Below are 18452 nucleotides of genomic sequence, written 5' to 3'. Positions count from 1 at the left end.
GTGTCGAAAGAGCACTGGCTTCTATCCTGTTATCATACGCCTATTGTAACGATTTGTAGCGCACGAATGTTTCATAGATTGTAGCCGCAACACGCAAAAGAGCTTCCGACTAGAAACGCTTTCATCATTACCGCTTTGAAGGGTATGAACGACTTCCGAGGCCTATCTTAATACGCGAAGTAAATGCGGATAAGGATAGATGAATATCATTCTCCTATGTTGATCAGGTGTTGGCACTATTTGATAGAACTTGTCTTCCGGAATGAAGAACACTATCTAGAAGAACGAGGCTCGCGGCACTGCAAGTAGGAGAAAAAAGTGCACCAAAAATAATATAAATTTTATTGTGCATCTCTAACCATGCCTGAGCAGCTTGTCCCTTGCCTTCACGGGCTTGCGCTCACCTCGATCGGGAGGCCTCGGTTCTGGCTTCCGAAGTCCGCATCAAGGCATTTTTCACACGCCAGGACACCCTGGTCTAACCTTGCTTTTCTATATAACCACCCCAGTGGTATCGTTGGCTCGCTTCAGTAGTAGTACCATTGGCTATCCGTCGACCCTTTCAATGTTTACCAGCATCGGCATTCGGTTACCGCCGCTATTTCCATTTCATCCTCCTAGGCGCTAACTCAATGCTATCCTCGCTTCAAACGGGTCTTTGCGCTGGGACCCAGGAAAAGGGTGCACGTAGCAGCGACGTACTTCTACCTCCCGATAAACAAGCCGCCAGCTGCGCGAAAGCAGCGCCACCACCTTCAGCTTAGATTCACTTCAGCTTTACGCCCGTGCCCTGCCCTTCCTATTTCGCTCTCGCATTCGGTCCGTAAATCGACGGCGTATATTTTTACGCACACAGGGATTCTGTTGCTTACGTATTACAAAAGGCAGGTGTTTTTGGTGAATGGTAAAAGCAGCTGCAGGGATGACGGGGATTCAGTCCCGCGAATGGAAGGCGTAGCAATATTCGCATAAAACTTTTGCCTCTCTGTTCTTTGTAAAATACAGCCACTGTATTTAATAACGTCTCTAATTCCGTTTAACCACCTTTGTGAGGGCTCGTCGACCGCATTCAACACATCTTACTAGTAGTTTGCACTCATGGCTCGAATGGGGATTACGCAAGTTTTTCACCAAATAGTAAAACTTTGAGAATTCCGAGAGAAGTGTGTGCTGTTTAAATAGAAAATTATGTTACCCCATCGGAGTATCAGTTGTTTTGGAAAAAAAGGTCATAAGAAAGGTGCCAAAGACATATGCATGAAAGGTTCCGAAACGGCTGCGGGTTCAGTGTGAAGTTCGGTGAGGTGGCACATTTAAATATATACAGATTTTACACTTCCAGCGGCCGTCATTTGGAATACTAAGTGTGAATCATGCTGGCTCATAAAATCTAAGCTTCATTATTGTAGGGTTTCTAGCTCCGACGCAACACAGGCAATGAGGCGCGGCGTAGTAGGTGGCGCCGGATTAATTTTGACCACCTGGGGATCTGTAACGTACGCCGAAATCTAGAACACACGGGCGTTAATGCTTTTCGCCTCCCTCAGAAAAGCGGCCGCCGCGGCCAGGAATCCAACCCGTGTCCTTGTGCTCAGAAGCACACCGCCATATCACCTCAGCCATCGCGGCTGGTGTGAAATCTAGGCTTAAAGCATTCCGTTGTATGCCTACCTGATATGCCTCCCAGCACTTTCCAGAAGAAGGCACTTCAAGAGTCCCATGATTCCACTGATTCCGGCGTTTTCAGACAGAAGCCACAGAGTTCTCTCGCGTGGCCCGCTTCCGAGCTTTTGCGCCTTCTCTTTGAGCGCCTCGACCCAGTCAAAGTCCGAGCTGCGGATTTTGACCATTTCGGGAACGAATGATTCAACCGGCGACGTACACTTTCGAAACAACAGGAGAGACGCCAATTTGTTCGACTTGTGCGCGACTAGTCGAAATCCGTTGTCCTCGAACCTCGCTTGGAGAGCTTCACAAGCAGGAGCTTTGAAGGCCGTTTGGCTGGCATTTCTAAGCAACAACTCGGCGGGGCTCAGAGCTGTACGAACGGCGATAAGAGCAAAGGCGTGTTCTTTGCAAATTGAGGACATTTGCTCAGGAAGAGAACGGTACCTTACGTAGTCCACAGTGCTCACTCTTGTGACTACTAAATGGGCTTCGGATAGTTCACCTTCGGAGGAAAAGACCGATTGAAAATCAACTACATTGATGTCCTTTAGGAGTTCCTCCGAGATTGTAATGTCGGTGAATGCGCGGGCCACAGTGTACTCACTCTTCAGCGTTGCGTTTGAAATGTGCAACAGTGAGCGTACCCATGGTACCAGGAGCAAGCTGTTTTTTCCGAACGCAAGCTCCAAGACCTTGAATTTCTTGCCGATCACGTTCTCAGTCACAATGTCAAGGACGTGCCTCAAAGGGTCTTCCCCAAATAGGGCTGTGTTCAGAATGTCAGCCTCGAGGTCCCGTTTGTGAAGAGATACAGCTGAGTGGACGCATAAGGCCAAGGAAGATGTCGAGTCATTTACGAACTTGAGAACAGTGATTAGGGTTCGTAGGAGGCCATGATTCTCGGCAAGATGCGCCGGGAAGCTGTCGGGAGATTTAGCAGCGATGCCATCTACTTTAAAGAACTGAGTGAAGGGATCTGTGCCGTCTGGAGAGTAGAGATTGAGAATTCGGTAGGCGATGGAAGAGCACATCTCAATGTAATCTTGCAGGCTTGCCTCCCGCCGTTGTCTGTCCGCCTCGCTGTCAAAGTAAGGAATGAAGCGAAACTCTTCTAGGAGGGGCACTTCTGGATCACTGCTACGCGGAATGGGGTTGTATGTGACATTCCGTAAGGCGACTCCGCCCGCTCTGCACGTGTTGAGGTAGCGTTCATACACCACGTGTGCACCTGTTTAAAGAGAAAGAAATGGGAAAGGAATAGTGGTAATGACTACTGCCTTCTTCGACAACATTTTTTCTATGGGGCAGTTGCAAGTTGGGCGAGTTGGTAGGTGTTCATACTTAATCACTGCGCGAACGACAAGACAGAAGAATAACGACAAGACAGGCGCTGACTCTTAACTGACTCTATTGAAAAACCGCCCCAAACATTTATACCGACTGCCACAGGTGCGGCTGCCATCCGGTGTTTGAGGAAACTGATATTGTTACCAAGCATCCGAAGCAGTTACACCGAGAGATAGTTGAAGCCTATCAAATTAGCAAGAGGGACGAAAAGTGCGTGCGCCACCCTTCAGTGGTGCGTACTGATAAAGAGGTTCAGTTCATGGATAACAACAGTTAAGTCATGTTTTTTTTTCTTTTTTCTGCTTTTATTTGTTTTTGTATGCTACTTTTACGCGGGCGGTGTTGTTTGCCTTCGTTATACTTCGGTATAATTGTTTGTGGCGGGTTTTCAATTATTTCAGTTGAGAGTCAGCGCCTCTCCTGTGGTTATCCTTCTGTCTGTCCCGTGTTTCGCGCTGTGACCAAGTATAAATTTTTCTATAGGTCTGCGACAGAATGAACACTTTCACAGCAGTTAACAAGTCTACACCTTTATCGCTTACGTTACCACCAGCAAAAGTGAAAAATGTAGAACTTCCCCGTTCCCGACTCCCGACAAATGTATCGAATGTATCCCGATATATGCGATAAAGAGGGAGTTTTTTCTTGTTGCATTGGATATTATTTTGACCGAAACAACGTTGCTATTTATATTTCTATACCTCGTTTGAAAGCCCCAGTGCGATTTCCGCTGCTCACCAAAGTAATGACGAAAACAGCAATTTTATAAAAACCGATTCTGTGAACTCTGAGGCCACAATCTTCCACAGGGAGCGTATAATTTAAAAGCACATCAAGTCGTCTCAATGACGAACTTCAGATTTTTTTGAAATTTTAAGTGCAATATTCCATACTAAACACGTTGCAAAATTAGCAAAATAAAAATCAATTACCGGCATGGCCAGCGTTCTCCACAGTGCGTGCATGTAGCTGGGGGTCTATACAACAGAACTCGATACTCGCGGGCATTGTAAATGTTCGGAGGTAGTTGTTTAGTGCAACAAACTGGAACATGGCGTCCATAAATGTCACCCAGTTGTCCTCCCATTGGAGCTGGCCGTGCCGAACTGCAAACATTTTAACAAAGCAAGCTGCTTACTTATACCTCAAGATACATATGGTTATAAAAACACTGACACAAAGATGAATACCGCAAAAATAGGTGATCTAAAGGGCGAAGTAACGTCCTCATCCACCACTTTTCAAGAACTGATGCGTGTGCATGTAAAACAACAGTGCGGCATGGTTTTCACGATAATTGCGGGGACTTCTAGAAGTTTTTTGGTGAGCCGGATGGCTTCGTTGCGCACAACTTTTTTACGAACGTAATGATGTAGTCTAGTTGGTTGCAGCGCTATAATAAATTCCTTGGTATTTCGTACAATGTAATAAAATCATTTTCCCTATTGTATTCGCCTACTTCTTTTTGTTTTATACGCATGGCTGCGCAAAGACTACGCATGGCTACGCATAGCTACGCATTAGCACTGTCAACCACAGCTTTCCCACATATAATTTAAAAATGACCAGAATGTTATTTTGTTTGGGGTATCAAAAAAGCATACATGTGACCTTCGTTCCAAATGTCGGTACTAGACGGAACAGGGCTACGCAAAGAATATTGGTTAACGGGGCTTAAATATAGTGGCACCACAGAACATGTGCGAAACTCGTTTTTAATGTTTTCGTGTACAAAAATACTACTCGAATGACTGCGGGAAGGTACGCCCTTACTTTGTTTGCGCATGCGTAATTTAATAATTAATTTTAAACTTTCGATAATAATTTTGAACTTTAAATTATTAACCAACCCTAACACCGCACGCATGACTGCTGGTTGTGAAGTTTTACAAAAAATAACAGGTAGAACTTTGCCTGTTGTTGTTCTTAGAATTTGATATCATGTTATAGATATTTCGTTTCTAAATCAGGCAGTGCAAACAAGCAATTCATCCCCTGAGGAAGCTTTGCCTATCGGATGAATAGATGTGCTAGACCAGAGGGGAAAAAACACAGAATACTCACAGTTAATATCGGTCTTGCAGATGCCCCGAAACACCCCGTTGCACTTGTAGCCTAGTAGTCTGAGTTCCTTGTACACGTCCTCAGCTTCTAGCTCGTAAACCACTGCCTCTTCTGGCGTAGGATGTGGTAAAGTGTTGAGAAGCTTTATGTCATCCAGAGCAACACGAATGCTTCCACTTGCGGCAACAATACCATCTTTGCTCACTTGAAACTGTTCTGTGTCGCGCGTGACATTTACCCGCAAACGAACGGCACCTGTGGACAAAGACCAACTTTAGGGGCAAAGAACTTTACGGCCAAGGCTTGTCCGGCGTCCGTGCTCGCGGCACAGCACCGTGTAAATCGAAACATCTGTTAACAAAAGCTTCACAAAAGGTTAACAAGAACAAAATAAAAGGTTTACAAAAGGTTAGAGAGAGAGAGAGAGAGAGAGAGAGAGAGAGAGAGAGAGAGAGAGAGAGAGAGAGAGCGCTTATTGAGAGCCTTGCTGCGCATGCGCTAAGAGCGTTGGGTTGGAGTTAATATGATTTGGATTGCATTGGAATTGGATTACATTGAATTGTATAAGATTGAGTTGGATTCGAGATCGTTTTGGCAGCAGGAAGCACTCTCACGGGTAATTAACAGTAAGAACGATCCCCAACGCTTCGCCCACTCGTGATGATTCACATCGTGGAGATGCGGGAATTCTTTTCAGATTTGGTTCCCGTAGCGAGTTCGTAACGCGTTTCGTTCATATTAATTCTTTAGCTGCAGCATGACCACACGACTGATATGCAAACTTTCCCTAAGGAAGACCTGGCAACATGACAACACAGTGCTCAGAACCTTTGTGATTCACGTTTTGGTTTTAAGTTGTCGTGAGTTGAAAAACATATAACGGTCTTGTTCCGAGTTTTCCGCTGACGGTGAGCGCAACCAAGAAAATGCTGCGCGCAAAATATAGCTCTACAGTCAAACCCGGCTATAACGAACCCGGATAGAGCGAATTATGCTATATGTCGAACAAAAATACGGAAATCCATGGGAAACATATTCCTTATAACGAAGTTCACATCCGATATATCGAACTCTGCGCGCCTAGAATGGCCGCCGAAATGCATAGTCTCGGAGCGCCGATTGAGATGTGGATTGGCCGCGACCACGGAGCAAGAGTTGCGACTTAGACATTGCGCCTCGCATGGAGCGACATGACACCCGACACTTTCCGTAACTGTTTCCGACGCACGGGACTCACGACGGAACCCGCGCAGTCAACGAGTACGGACAAAGACAGCAGCATCGGGGAACTGTGGGAAGAGCTCCCCCACATTCCCAATGATGTAGCGAGTGAAAGCCGCCCGACGCTTATAATGAAGCGCTTTCGGCAGTCAATGTGCTCCGCCAATGCTTCTTAGATTTTGGAGGACGCGGACTCGAACTGGTGCAAATAACGTTTCGTGTAGAGAATGCTATTCTTGTTGAAGCCACCAAAACGAAAGTGAAAACAAAAATGACCGCTTTTTTCTTTGCAAAGTAGGCAGTTCAGGCGGAAAGTAGCCTTAATACTTGCAATAAATGGATTATTTTGGGTATGGTAACGGCTACTTTACTGTGTTCGTTTTTGCATGCGGGAATGGTGGAGTTGAGGAGGGGGAGTGGGGCTCCCGCAGATTGCGAACTTGTAAAGATAAGTTCATTATAGGCGGGTTTGGCTATATTGAACTATTAAATATATCGAACTAATCGCTGTGCATATTGCAATTCGCTATAAACGGGTTTGACTGTAGTACTAAACACACACAGTGGGAGAAACGAATAAATGCGCTGGTCACAAATGTTTGAAAGAAAGGATGGCGCGAAACGTAGCCTTCTACATACACACAGAAACATAAGAGCAGAAAGTAACATCTATAAATACCACTCAATTTAGAGTCGGCCTGCCACATATTGTCAACAAAAAATTGTTGTAAAATGTGATAACGACTGTTCACTCATTCACACTTCGCGATTTTTTAATGGAGTAGGCTTCGGAAAGCTCATTTTTCATGGTGTCTTGACTTCTGTCAGTGGTAATTGTCCTCTTGAAGCGCAGTGCCGTTCTTTATTGATAAATGATTCGAAGACAATACCAACTTTGCATACCACGTATTTATGACGCCCTTCCTTCCGCATAAACCAGGTGTCTCTTTTCAGCTGATACGGCTGCACATCCAACTAAACTTGCACGTTGCGCAAAAACAACGGGACCTTGTTTTGGAGCGACCCGCTCAAGGTCGTGATCTACTGTATGGAACCACGGTACCTCCTCAGGCGTTGTTTTTATTTCGGCTGTCACCTCGGATGTAGCCGCTTACGCTTCAGTTTCAGAAGCAAGGCTTTCGATGCAGGCGACAGGTGCAAACTAGGGTAACCGGTATCAAACAATCCTGAAACTTGGGAGTCTAAACTGATATGCATACGATAAGAAGAAGACTTTGTAATAGCGCCCTCCCCTCTAAGCATGCACGTCAAGGCAGCTTCACGTTTTACCGCTTTTGAATGAGCAGATTCAAAGGACAGAAGCCACAGGGACAGAAGTTCAACCTACAGTGTTGTCTGCTACGCAGAAGTCAATGTCTACAAACAGGTAGTTATGCCCGCCTAACAGTTCAGCTGTCGAAGCTTGAGCTCTAGCTGTGCGGAGCGTTAACAGGAAGCTCCGCTTGGCGAAGTGGAGAGGGGAAAAATGCTATGCCAAAATGTGTGAGGTAAGTGGCCTGGACGCAAGGTGCCCATTAGCACATTTTGGGAGTTAGGGTGTCGCCGAAAGATGTCGCCGAAAGACGGTAGTCGACTGGCGCCCCTGCCAAGTGCAGACCTCCTTTCTCTTTCCGGCTCACCTCTCATAGTGTTCCTCGCTCCTCTCTTTCCTCCCAAGATAACGCGCTAGAGTTTTCATCAAGTCAGTTTAAATTTACAGCGTTCCACTGCTCTAAGTCGGGTATCTCGATGCCAGTGCTGCTGTACGGCAGAGACGTGCGTGAATGAAGGCGCCCTTCTACAATGTCTTTATTTTCACGTTGCCCTACTCCACAAGCGTTCCGAACGGAGCCTGGGTCCCACCTAATGAAACCTTTGTTTGCTATTGCCGTTTGATTTCATAAAGCCGCCAGTAGGTGCCGCTGGCAACAGCAGATGACGGTTTTCTGCCGTTGATGTAGTATGTCGTTTGCTAGCGCAAAAGCCAAGCATCCATAAAGTTTTTAATAAAGGAACACAGCAAGTATTACTCATGTATTGATTTGCTTCCTTATATTTGCGCAATGTTTTCTCCTTGTTCAACAATGTTGACAAGTATGAACACTGACACCATATTCAGACGTCTAGATTTAGCTGTGAGTATATGAGACTATTGTGGAGCTTCCGTTTCAGTTTGGCCAGATGGCTGAATCGTGTTACAGACAGACAGACACAGAGACAGACAGACAGACAGAAAGATCAAAATTTCTGTGTTTAAGTAGCCCAAGAAAGACTATCGTCTTTAAAACCACTTGCCGTTGTAGGAATCGAACGTGGGTCTCTCGCGTTACAAAAACGGCGTCTATCCGGTTGCGCTGTCATCGCATTCGGGCACTCAGCATTTCCTTGGAGTTTGTACCGCGGGCGTCGGCTTTGAACTTTAGCTGAATTGAAGTACAATTTTTCTTCGAACTTTGGCATTTCGAATTTTCCACTTTAGTAGGGTGGATTGCGGAGTTTGATGTAACTCAATTTGCATTAAAAGCTTCGCGTTTTAATCATCTTTCTGTTAAGAAAGGGGCAGGCCTAAGAAGAGCCAAGTTAAACCTAGTGAAGACCACCAACTTTGCTGTTTCCTCGCTCTTCATAAATAAATTGCGAAGGTGGCCGGCATTTTTGTATTTCTTTGAACTTTCGGCTAGCGGCCAAATTGATGAAAGTATGTAACAGCTCCGCAACACTTTTTTGTTGGTTAGACCTTCCCGTCTGTTCAACTCAGTCGAGTGGTGGTCGACGTATGGGAAAACATTTTGGACAACTTCATGGTTTACTTCACATAGTGAGCAGCTATGTGAGCAGCTATGCACCAACAGCCCCCGCCGCACACTTTATAGAAACTAGTACGACCTGTTTAATTCCGATGGTGGGCTTGGTTCTCATTTTTTGACAAGTTTTCTCAAACATTTTTCTAATTGTATCTGAAGTCTTCATCTCAGTAGCCAGCGATAACAAGACTTGACCTTGTCCAGTGTCTTAACACGCCGCACTATTCTTCTCTTCGCACACGGGGCCAAATATGCCTGCTCCTTAGTTTCAACATTCGCGATTTATTCGCACATTGCTAGGCCCAACATTATGTTACCCCACGTAAGGTCTGAGTAACGCTCCAAGAAATTCCCACTGATGCGAATTGGCCAGTAAGAATGAAAGCTGTGGTTCGGGGCTCATGGTCTATTTACCAATTCAGATTTTCTACGATATAACAATCCTATATTTAGGAACACTCTGCGGCGTTCGATTGGACAATAATTTTTTCGCATTCACAAAGCAGAAGTTCTTAGAATTCATTTTTTGATATAACCCCAAAAGTATAGACAACGACCGAAAAAAGTAACAAGCAGACGCTCTTGTACTTAATACGTCTTCCTGTCGTTGTCCGTACTTGCTATATACATAAGCGGTGGATCATCGACCAACTAGCCAAATACACACTCTGGTAGGTGCTTTAGAGCCCTTGTACTTTTTCTATTTGTTATAAGATGGCTACGGTCACTACCAAATGGGCCATACGCACTAGTCCAAAATGTAAGAAAGGCAAGCCGGAGGATAAAACAATTGAGGGAGTCTATTGTTTAAATAATGGAGCACAATTAGGTTTTGCATTTAGGCTGTGTACACGGCGGCATTATAGGGCCCTCTTCGAATAGTAATCTTATACGTCGGCAGCTTTAGTCACGCGCGTGTATGGCTACAGCACATTACATCACAGCGCTGATGTCACTACTAGCTAGCCGCCCCCCCCCCCCCCCCCCCCCGAGCGGCGAGAACATTACGCTCTAACACGCAACGCCTTTCTGAAGCAGTGCCTTACGATCAAGGGTCCTTCTGTGAACGCCGCAGTGCGGCTCTATAGGACGTTTTACGTGCGCCAATATTTCGGTCACAATCAGTGCTGCCGACGGCGACCGCGTTTGATGCAAAACTCGCACATTACCTCTAAGCGCTAAAACATACAACTATCAACACGGATTAAGTTATGCTTGCAACGATGCAGCCAGCTGGAAATCTATATCAGTCAGTCGTTCACTCACCACTCTTCGGCAACACGATGTCCTGATGAATAGTCACATGCTCGAAGATGACAGGCAGTTCGTCAAAGGGCTTCGCACACTGTGCGGCCAAGCTCTTCCAAGCCAGTACCATGTAGGCGGCAGCGGGAAAGACCACCTGCCAGTTCAACTCTCGCTCTGCAAGGTACGCGTCTCCCTCATTCGCCGTCAGGTCCACCTCTACAACTTCCTCGGACGCCTGTGGATGCGTAAGCGTTCTTTCATGGCAAGTTTACAAAGCGCGTCTGGTGCTTTGAGCGTGTTGATAGCATGTTTTCGAAACTCCATAGGTTGTATGCATTTGGTTGTGCTAATTTAAAATCCACCAAAAGAGAGAAGTATGCACACTTTAAGGGTTCCATCACTACCAGCAGAGCACTGAGGAATTTATTGGATGTCTTCTCACCTTTGCATTGTTGACCATGACCTTCCATTCGATGACGTTCCAGTTCTGCGAGTGGTCCCAGCTGACATAATGTGCAATGCTTGGTGTTCCTCGAGGAACTGGCCACGCCACAGGAGGGTAAAGGGAACTCAGATCGAGTTGTACACCAAGTGTGTGCAGCTCGCCCAGTGTGCTGAGGAAGAGTGTGCTGTTGTCGGAGTCACGTTTCATCAGTCTGAGGCATGTGGCATCACTTAACTCTCCCCGCAGAATCCCCTGGAGGAAATCAAGCATACAGTAAATGGCTGCCCTACTAGGTCACAAAATGTTAAGCGGCGCCAGAAGGGGAACGCTGTCTATATTTAGGGCATGTCTAGAATGTTGCACAGGAAAGCAGTGCTCGCGCGAAGCAGCGGAAGCACAGGTCTTTCCAGGAAGAGCTAACGACAAGAACATTGCGCTTTCGCTGCTCTGGAAGTCAGTGTTAACATTATATCTATTGACGGTGCCGTTTCAGTTTCGCTGAGACGAGTGCTATGAATTAGAAGACAGCCGTGGTGTGCGCGGCAAACAGGCTTCGACGACGAGGAACTTCAATGCGAAGATGAGGTGACCGAACGTGGATAATCGCCTTTCGTGGATACGTGTTGCGCGATATCTGGCCACAAGTGAACCGCCAAAATTGTCCGAGGCATAAAAAGCGACGGGAGTAGAGGAAGAAAAGTGGCCGCGATTGGGTGATAAAGCAGAGTGGGATCGAAGAAGCAAGGGTTCGGAAGACTCCCTGCAAGAGGCGGTAGGCGGGGTCTCCTAAAGCCGTCGTGAGGACGCCTGGAAACCCAGCCTGACTGCAGTGGAAGCCGTGTCTACTAGCTGTTCGTCGACCGCGCATTCAATAGCCCGCCTGGACTGCACTATGTGGCGTTTTGTGCCTACCTACCAATAGCCGCAGACAACCAGGACTTTCCAAACATATCCGCATTGAACGCGCGGTACCACATAAGACGTTTCATCTATCACTGGCGTGCCTTTAAACTGAACCGGGAACTGTTAGTATTGTTCTCGTCCTCGTCGAACTTGCGTATTTTTTAGGATGCTGTTTCTTCATGGTAGAGTTTATTATCGCATTCTGCCTGTCCCTGTACCGAAGTACTCCTCAACTCGTCCGGTATTGATAAATGTTTGTCTCCGTATTCTATGTACCTCTCAAGCGCCTGTCTCATTTGTGCATCGCGGGCTCCGAAGACTATCCTATCCACTGACCCAATCACAATAATCCTTCCTAACACCTATGCATACGATTCTGTTTAAACAACTTTGAGAAATTATTTTCACCTGCAGAAGCGAATGGGGAGCGATCTCAATCACAATGGCGTCTCTGGGCACGTGCTGCAGGCCCTCGTAGAAAAATACTGGCGAGAGGAAGTTGTTGATGAGGTAATCCGCAGAGCAGCGCTGGCCAATTGATTCTGTCCAGCATCTCTCAGTCACAGAAGTGCTGACCCAGTGAGAACTTCGCAACTTCGGCTCCGGAATCACCTTTGAGGCAGGAGAAAAAAGAGGATGTGTCAAGAAAAGAATTTATATTATACGAAGTTTTGCCCAGTTCGGCTACAGCAAAAGGATTTCCTCTTGCTTTAGCGCAACGATAGTTCTTCAAAAAAAACCCCTGAAAGATGATAGCAGAATTCACGCAAAAACTTTTCGAGCTCTTCACTAGCCACTTCGCAGTACGTGGTCCCATTTTTCTGATTGATAAAAGAACGGTTGTTTTTGTTTAGTTTCCTATTTTACGACTCTATATAATGTTATTCTATCTCAAACTGCAGAACACCGCGAAACAAATGAAACTGGTATTTTTGCTAAATGGGAGAATCTGCTCTAGTGTAATGGAACACTAGTATACCTTTAGGGATTCCCGCGAGTGTATCCTCGGATCTTGGTTAACAATAAAAAAGTTGCCCGCGTATGTGCTCACTTCGCTGTAAGTGCCGTCGAACCACCGCCGCTGCCATTTAAATGTCAGCCTTGTCTTTTCCGCCCACTTCTCCGGCCCCCACTTCTCGTTAACTCCAGTCTTGCTGGAGGTTTGCTCAAGTCAATGCAATTTCGTCGCGTTCTACTACTTGCGATCCATCTACTCTTCAGAATCTCATCACGTGCTATAGACTCGTGGTGCCATTTGTGAATTGTTGAACTGACAGGTCAAAACAATAATCTCAAAGGTTCTTTTATATCGATATGGGGGAAATCAAGCAGCCCTGTATTTTAATTAAAGGCACTATATAATATCACTTATCTCGTAAAGAAACGAAGAACTAGCAGTCCTTGTTGTAAAAACTGAAATTCCACAGCTATATAAAAAAGACGTGCTTCGGGCGCGCTGGCAACGCTCTTCTAACCCCGAATACAGGATGTTGTTGAGATTTGTGCGAAATAAAGTAACTCCTTTTTTTGAGGTTGGCGAGATGTCCGTACTATAAATGTAGTTCAATTAAAATGGATCTGCCTCCTGGAAACTTGAATTACCATTAATCGTATACTGGGTTCGGCCTCAAAGCTATAGAATAATGCAACTATTTCAAAACACTTCTTTGTTAACGGTCACTGTGCTCATGAATTGAAAAATCATTTTCCGAACCCGCAATCAGATGACAGCTTCCCACCACAGCTCTCCGTTCATCACACAGCAACACCTCTTCCGCATACTTGCCTCCCTTAACTGTGTTGACTTGCCGGACATTATACTTAGTTGAAAGCCCAAAAAAGCGGCAGCGACAGACGGTGTTTGCGTAATTGAACTGTAGTGAAGCTGTAACGTATTATACAACGCAATCATCTTTATGCTTAATTCTTTTTTGAAGCATGGTTTATTACTGCTGAGCTCGAGATTTCCCTGCCGAAGCCGCTCCATAGACGTGAAATCTTTAAAACAATGGCAGATTACAGACCCATATATATCCTGCTTTGTTTTGTACCAATTTAAAAAAAACATAATAAAGCGGAAGCTTCTTAGCAGGACCGAAGGCGTGCCGTCAAAACACTAATGCATTTTTCTATAGAGTGCTTGGCCTACCGAAAAGATCTGATAAGATATCTGGGCACACGGCGCATGCGTGCAGCATGGCTTACATTGTGTCAAAACGGTTATTGAAAATCGCCAAAAAGGAGCGGCTCTAGATAACACAATACACGCGTCGATTATGAAGATAGAGCGTAACAGTATTTTTTTGTCTCATTAATCACGTATTGGTATAGATTGAGTCCGCTCGTTTCTGGGAAAATGATCGCATGTATTCTTTCTTCGTTTGCGATTTGGGTCTTTCAAAATTTGGCGACTAAGTGTGCGCATTTTTATCCAAAGTTGAACGCATTTCTTGCGAAGGTTCTCACAAACTTTTTTCGCAGGTTTGATGCGACAAATTTTTCGTGCTTCTCTGCGCTTTGTTTACGAAAGGGAGGTAATTTTTCTTATTTCGTAGTAGTAGCACATTTAAAGAAATAACGTGCTTTTCGAAATCTCTGCTTGAATTTAGAACAGAAAAGTGAACTGCAATGCTATTTTACAAACTACTGTGACGTTATATATTCTGCCTTCGATACGATTAACGTCTCTTGTGCTCTTTTCCTGGCCGGCACAATGTTCGACTTTGTTTTCTATAATTGATCAAAGGCTTGAAATTTAGGTTTCATGGCCTTTTAGAGTAACTTTTAGGAAACTACTTTTTTAATCGGGCTCTAACAGTGAAGATAAAAAAATTCTTGAATTGTAAAGTTTTTGTGATCAGGAGAGGCACAAGGGTCTATTGTATCTCCATTGTAATTCCATGTGTGTGTCAAAGATTTATGTTCTGCCACAACAAGGGGCTGTCTGTTAAGTATGCACACGGGATCGTGCTCGTCTCTACTCACTAACTCAATGCTAAAGGGATTAATTCTTTTGAAACAATTGCAATTACTGTTATAGACTCTGATTATAATAAGCTCCTTATTTTAAATACGCAATAAACAAAATGTATATGTTTCAGAAGTACAGTAGACGCTCGATAAATGGAACTTCAACGCACCGAAAAATTAGTTCGTTTAACAGCGGTACCGTTTACTGAGCTAGTTGTGTGAAAGTGAAAATTTGTCTGCGTACACACTCCCAATAGCATTTCATGGAACTCTGTGCACTAGAAGGTGAATGTAGGTGATAGTTTTTCAGAAAGCAAGTACTTATTGAAAGTAATTATCCTCAGCGTTGCCTACAATGTGGAGATCCCTGTTAACATGGGTCCCTTTACTGATATTAATCTGCCTACATTTGATGCCTTCTTTTTTTAAGACGGTTGTGTTAAAACCCTTCTGGTGCAGCTCTTTTTTGACCAGTTATGTGCCTTTGCTACCTTTCAGACACAATACTCGATGCCTTATACAGCGTGTATACACGTTTTGGTTGCTACGTTAGACTTTTTTATGCCCAATCAGTTTCAACTCGTCACCCGATGAGATGTTTTCTGTTTCGTCTCTACTTGGTCTGAGAGCTTAACTGCGGGAAATCTTTTCTGCATTGCCTACCCATCATTAAATGCTTTTATTGCCTCTACTGACTGTGGATACGGCCCGGCAAGCCTTGAAAGACTAGGTATGATCAAATGTTGACGTGTTTTTCTTGCGATGAAATCAGGCTATTAATATTAGTATTACTACTAATATGCTTTTGCCTCAAGTATGCCACATTCTTGGTTTTTGCTGCCCAGTGTTGACAAGTATAATCTATGTTTCCAGATTTTGTGATATAGAAAATTTCTACCTATATATACTTCTGGTCAGAATACCATTAAGTTTTGGCCGGGCGACTGAATCGATGAACAGACAGGCAGACGAAACTTTTCGGGTTTATGTACCCTCAGAATGACTTTGGCCTTGAAAAGATACACACGCCTCGTTTAGTACGTCACTTTTTCCGTGAAGGGAAGTTCGGCACGTTAATACCAATTGGAGCTTTGAGATTTTCTTCTTGCTCTGCACTTTAGTTTTAGCTGCTCAATTTGCACTTCTACGTCACTCTATATGTGGTTCCTGAGAGAAAGTGTATTTCACATGTAGTAAGTTGTGGTAACGCAATAATTAAACAGTACTACTGTTTCCATGACATCAAAAATAAAAATTTCCTTCTTCTCACAAACGTTTCAAGGTTAATCTTCACCTTTTCGAGGGTCTCTCGCAATGCCGGTCCAATGCTGTGCACATGAGGGCAATGGAAGGCCACGTCCAGGCAGTTCACTGCTGAGACGAATACCCCCTCTGCCTTGAGCTCTCCTAGGAACCTTTCCATGGGTTCAGCAAGGCCGGATACGGTCACAGAGTCGGCGGAGTTGTGGCAAGCCAGAAATATTCCACTACCGCAGCGAGATTCAGCCTCTTTCCAGGTGAGCCCTGCAAGAATTTCCTCGAGCTTTATTATCACATAAACAGGGCAGCTGACAAATTTTACGTGATTGAAATAGTACGGGGATCACTGAGCGTAAACGGAAACAAGACAAGACTGGTATTTGGCATCAGGATTTCCCTAATATGTAGCCCCCTAGCACTGCGTGACTCATAGCGAGGTATTATAGCTAAACGTTTAACCTTCGTTTCTAGTACCATTTCCTACGTAAAGCATGAGGCATTTAATGCCGAAGACCTCGCTCTATGAAACGCAATCCAGAGCAAGCCTGGACGATGACGCGCCAATCAACGTCATAACTCCCTTCTGTGGCTTAAAAGGTATATAAAAAAGTAAAGGTTTTAAAAGCTCTTCATCCGACGACTTTTCAGCCGAGGCTAGCCGTTCCTAATATGTTGAGAGAGAGAGAAAAAAACATAATTAGGAGTCCAAAGTGTTCAATCTCGAACTAGTATGGGTCGGTGAAGGCTTCAAAAAGCTTACATGCGTCCAAAAGCATTCCAGCTGTCTCTGCTGCCGTACGTATGGTACGGAAATGTAACATGTATGTCCTGTCGGCCTACAAAGAGATTCCTCCAAAAATTCGGCAACACCAAAATACAAGACTCTAGTCTGGAAAACAAGCTATATCAACTTGCTTTCTACAGAGGGTGTTTGGAGATAGAAAATGTTTTGGTTGTTTGGTATTCGACTCAGGTAGCAGTTTTCACAATGCGCGGATCGGCTGGTGACCGTACCGGAACTCACGAACATTTCCCCTCCCATTCGGGGACGCCTTAACAAGACTCATTGCCTGATAGATTTTATATATCGATTTTACTACGAGTTTTAGACAAAACGTTGTAGTAGTGACCCAAATGGTTGATTCAGACTGAGGAAGCTGGCATGTATTAAAACACAGGCTCTCCTTGTTAAAGTGATGTGACCTTTACGTGGCAGTAAAAACGCTGAGTGTGAAAAAAAAATTCGCCTGGTATCTGCTCGTTTTGCTGCAAATGTTGCCGAAAGACTATGGACTTCTGCCACGTAAATGCCTCCTTTTTCTCCCCCGCCCACCTCTCCTGCTCTTCGCCTCTTTTTAAAAGCGCCTGCGATAAACACGGTGGAGATTAGCTAATGTCAGTTCATTTTTCCTGCATTCAAAGGCTCGTACCATTTAGTACAACATTCTGGTACTGTTTAACTCGGAAAAAGGCCACGAGGTCGATGGTCTCGGAGCTCTTCTTGTATCCTATGGTTTTCATTGCGTAAAGTGGGGTTTTAATTGCGTATTTGTTTTCACTTAAAAGCACCCTGTTAGTAGCAGTTGTGCATTGATGCTTGGCATCAAATATGCCGAATGTTTTCTTTTTTCTTAACGATGTTGACAAGTAAGAACGATGCTTCCAGATTTAGGGGCTCGCAAAGGTTTTGGCTCTGTGAACTTCGTTTACTTTTGGCCGGAAGCCTGAACACAGAGACAGACAGACAGACATAAAATATCCATCCATCCATCCATCCATCCATCCATCCAACCATCCATCCATCCATCCATCCATCCATCCATCCATCCATCCATCCATCCATCCATCCATCCATCCATCCATCCATCCATCCATCCATCCATCCATCCATCCATCCATCCATCCATCCATCCATCCATCCATCCATCCATCCATCCATCCATCCTTACATACATACATACATACATACATACACACATACAAACGTACTGACCAAAATTTTCATGTTGAAATAGCCAGCCTAAAAAAATTAAACCAACAGCACAGACTGCACGTAGCGAACTCCGATGTAAAAAGCAAAGCTGTTTGGCGTTCCCTAATCGTAAGGCTAAGCTTAATAGAACTTCTCAAAGTCAGCAAGACGCCTTGCACAAGCTAAGTCTGGCTGAGCGATTATCTATCCTCTTTCGCATTTCTTCAGTATTCCTGGCTCGTAATTCTGGATTCGCTCGACAGCGCCGAACTAGTTTTGCCGCCAACTCTTGCTGGCGATCCCGGATGCGCGCCTTTCTTCCGCCGGAAAGGGCGCGACTTAACTCATTTTCCGAACATTATTGTAACTGCCACCAAGCCCACTCGTCTATATTTCCGCGCTTCTTCGAACCATCTGTTGGGAGCACACTCTCCAACTGCCCGACTCTTCGTCTCCTCTCCTTGGCTGCGTGCAACGACGCTTGGCGCACGCTAACCCTTTGCGCTGCACGTGTTCTTAGCGCGTGCTCCTCGCTCTCTAGGCTATGCGT

General features: G+C 44.9%; 1 pseudogene across 1 annotated transcript in view; it reads right to left on the bottom strand.

The window, feature by feature from the left end:
* Nucleotides 1–18452, bottom strand: part of LOC144138027 (fatty acid synthase-like) — a 64913-nt pseudogene that overhangs the window by 24382 nt on the left and 22079 nt on the right. The window contains exons 10-16 of the transcript XR_013315804.1: nt 15965–16194; nt 12109–12312; nt 10795–11049; nt 10371–10587; nt 5080–5334; nt 3948–4121; nt 1672–2896 (exon numbers count right to left, since the gene is read on the bottom strand). The product of XR_013315804.1 is annotated as a fatty acid synthase-like (transcript). The remainder of the gene's footprint in view (nt 1–1671; nt 2897–3947; nt 4122–5079; nt 5335–10370; nt 10588–10794; nt 11050–12108; nt 12313–15964; nt 16195–18452) is intronic.

The sequence above is a fragment of the Haemaphysalis longicornis genome, unplaced genomic scaffold, assembly GCF_048455015.1.
Source record: "Haemaphysalis longicornis isolate Haplotype H1 unplaced genomic scaffold, Haemaphysalis longicornis Haplotype H1 scaffold_5, whole genome shotgun sequence".
NCBI lineage: Eukaryota > Metazoa > Arthropoda > Arachnida > Ixodida > Ixodidae > Haemaphysalis > Haemaphysalis longicornis.
This window is presented reverse-complemented; position numbering and strand designations above follow the sequence as displayed.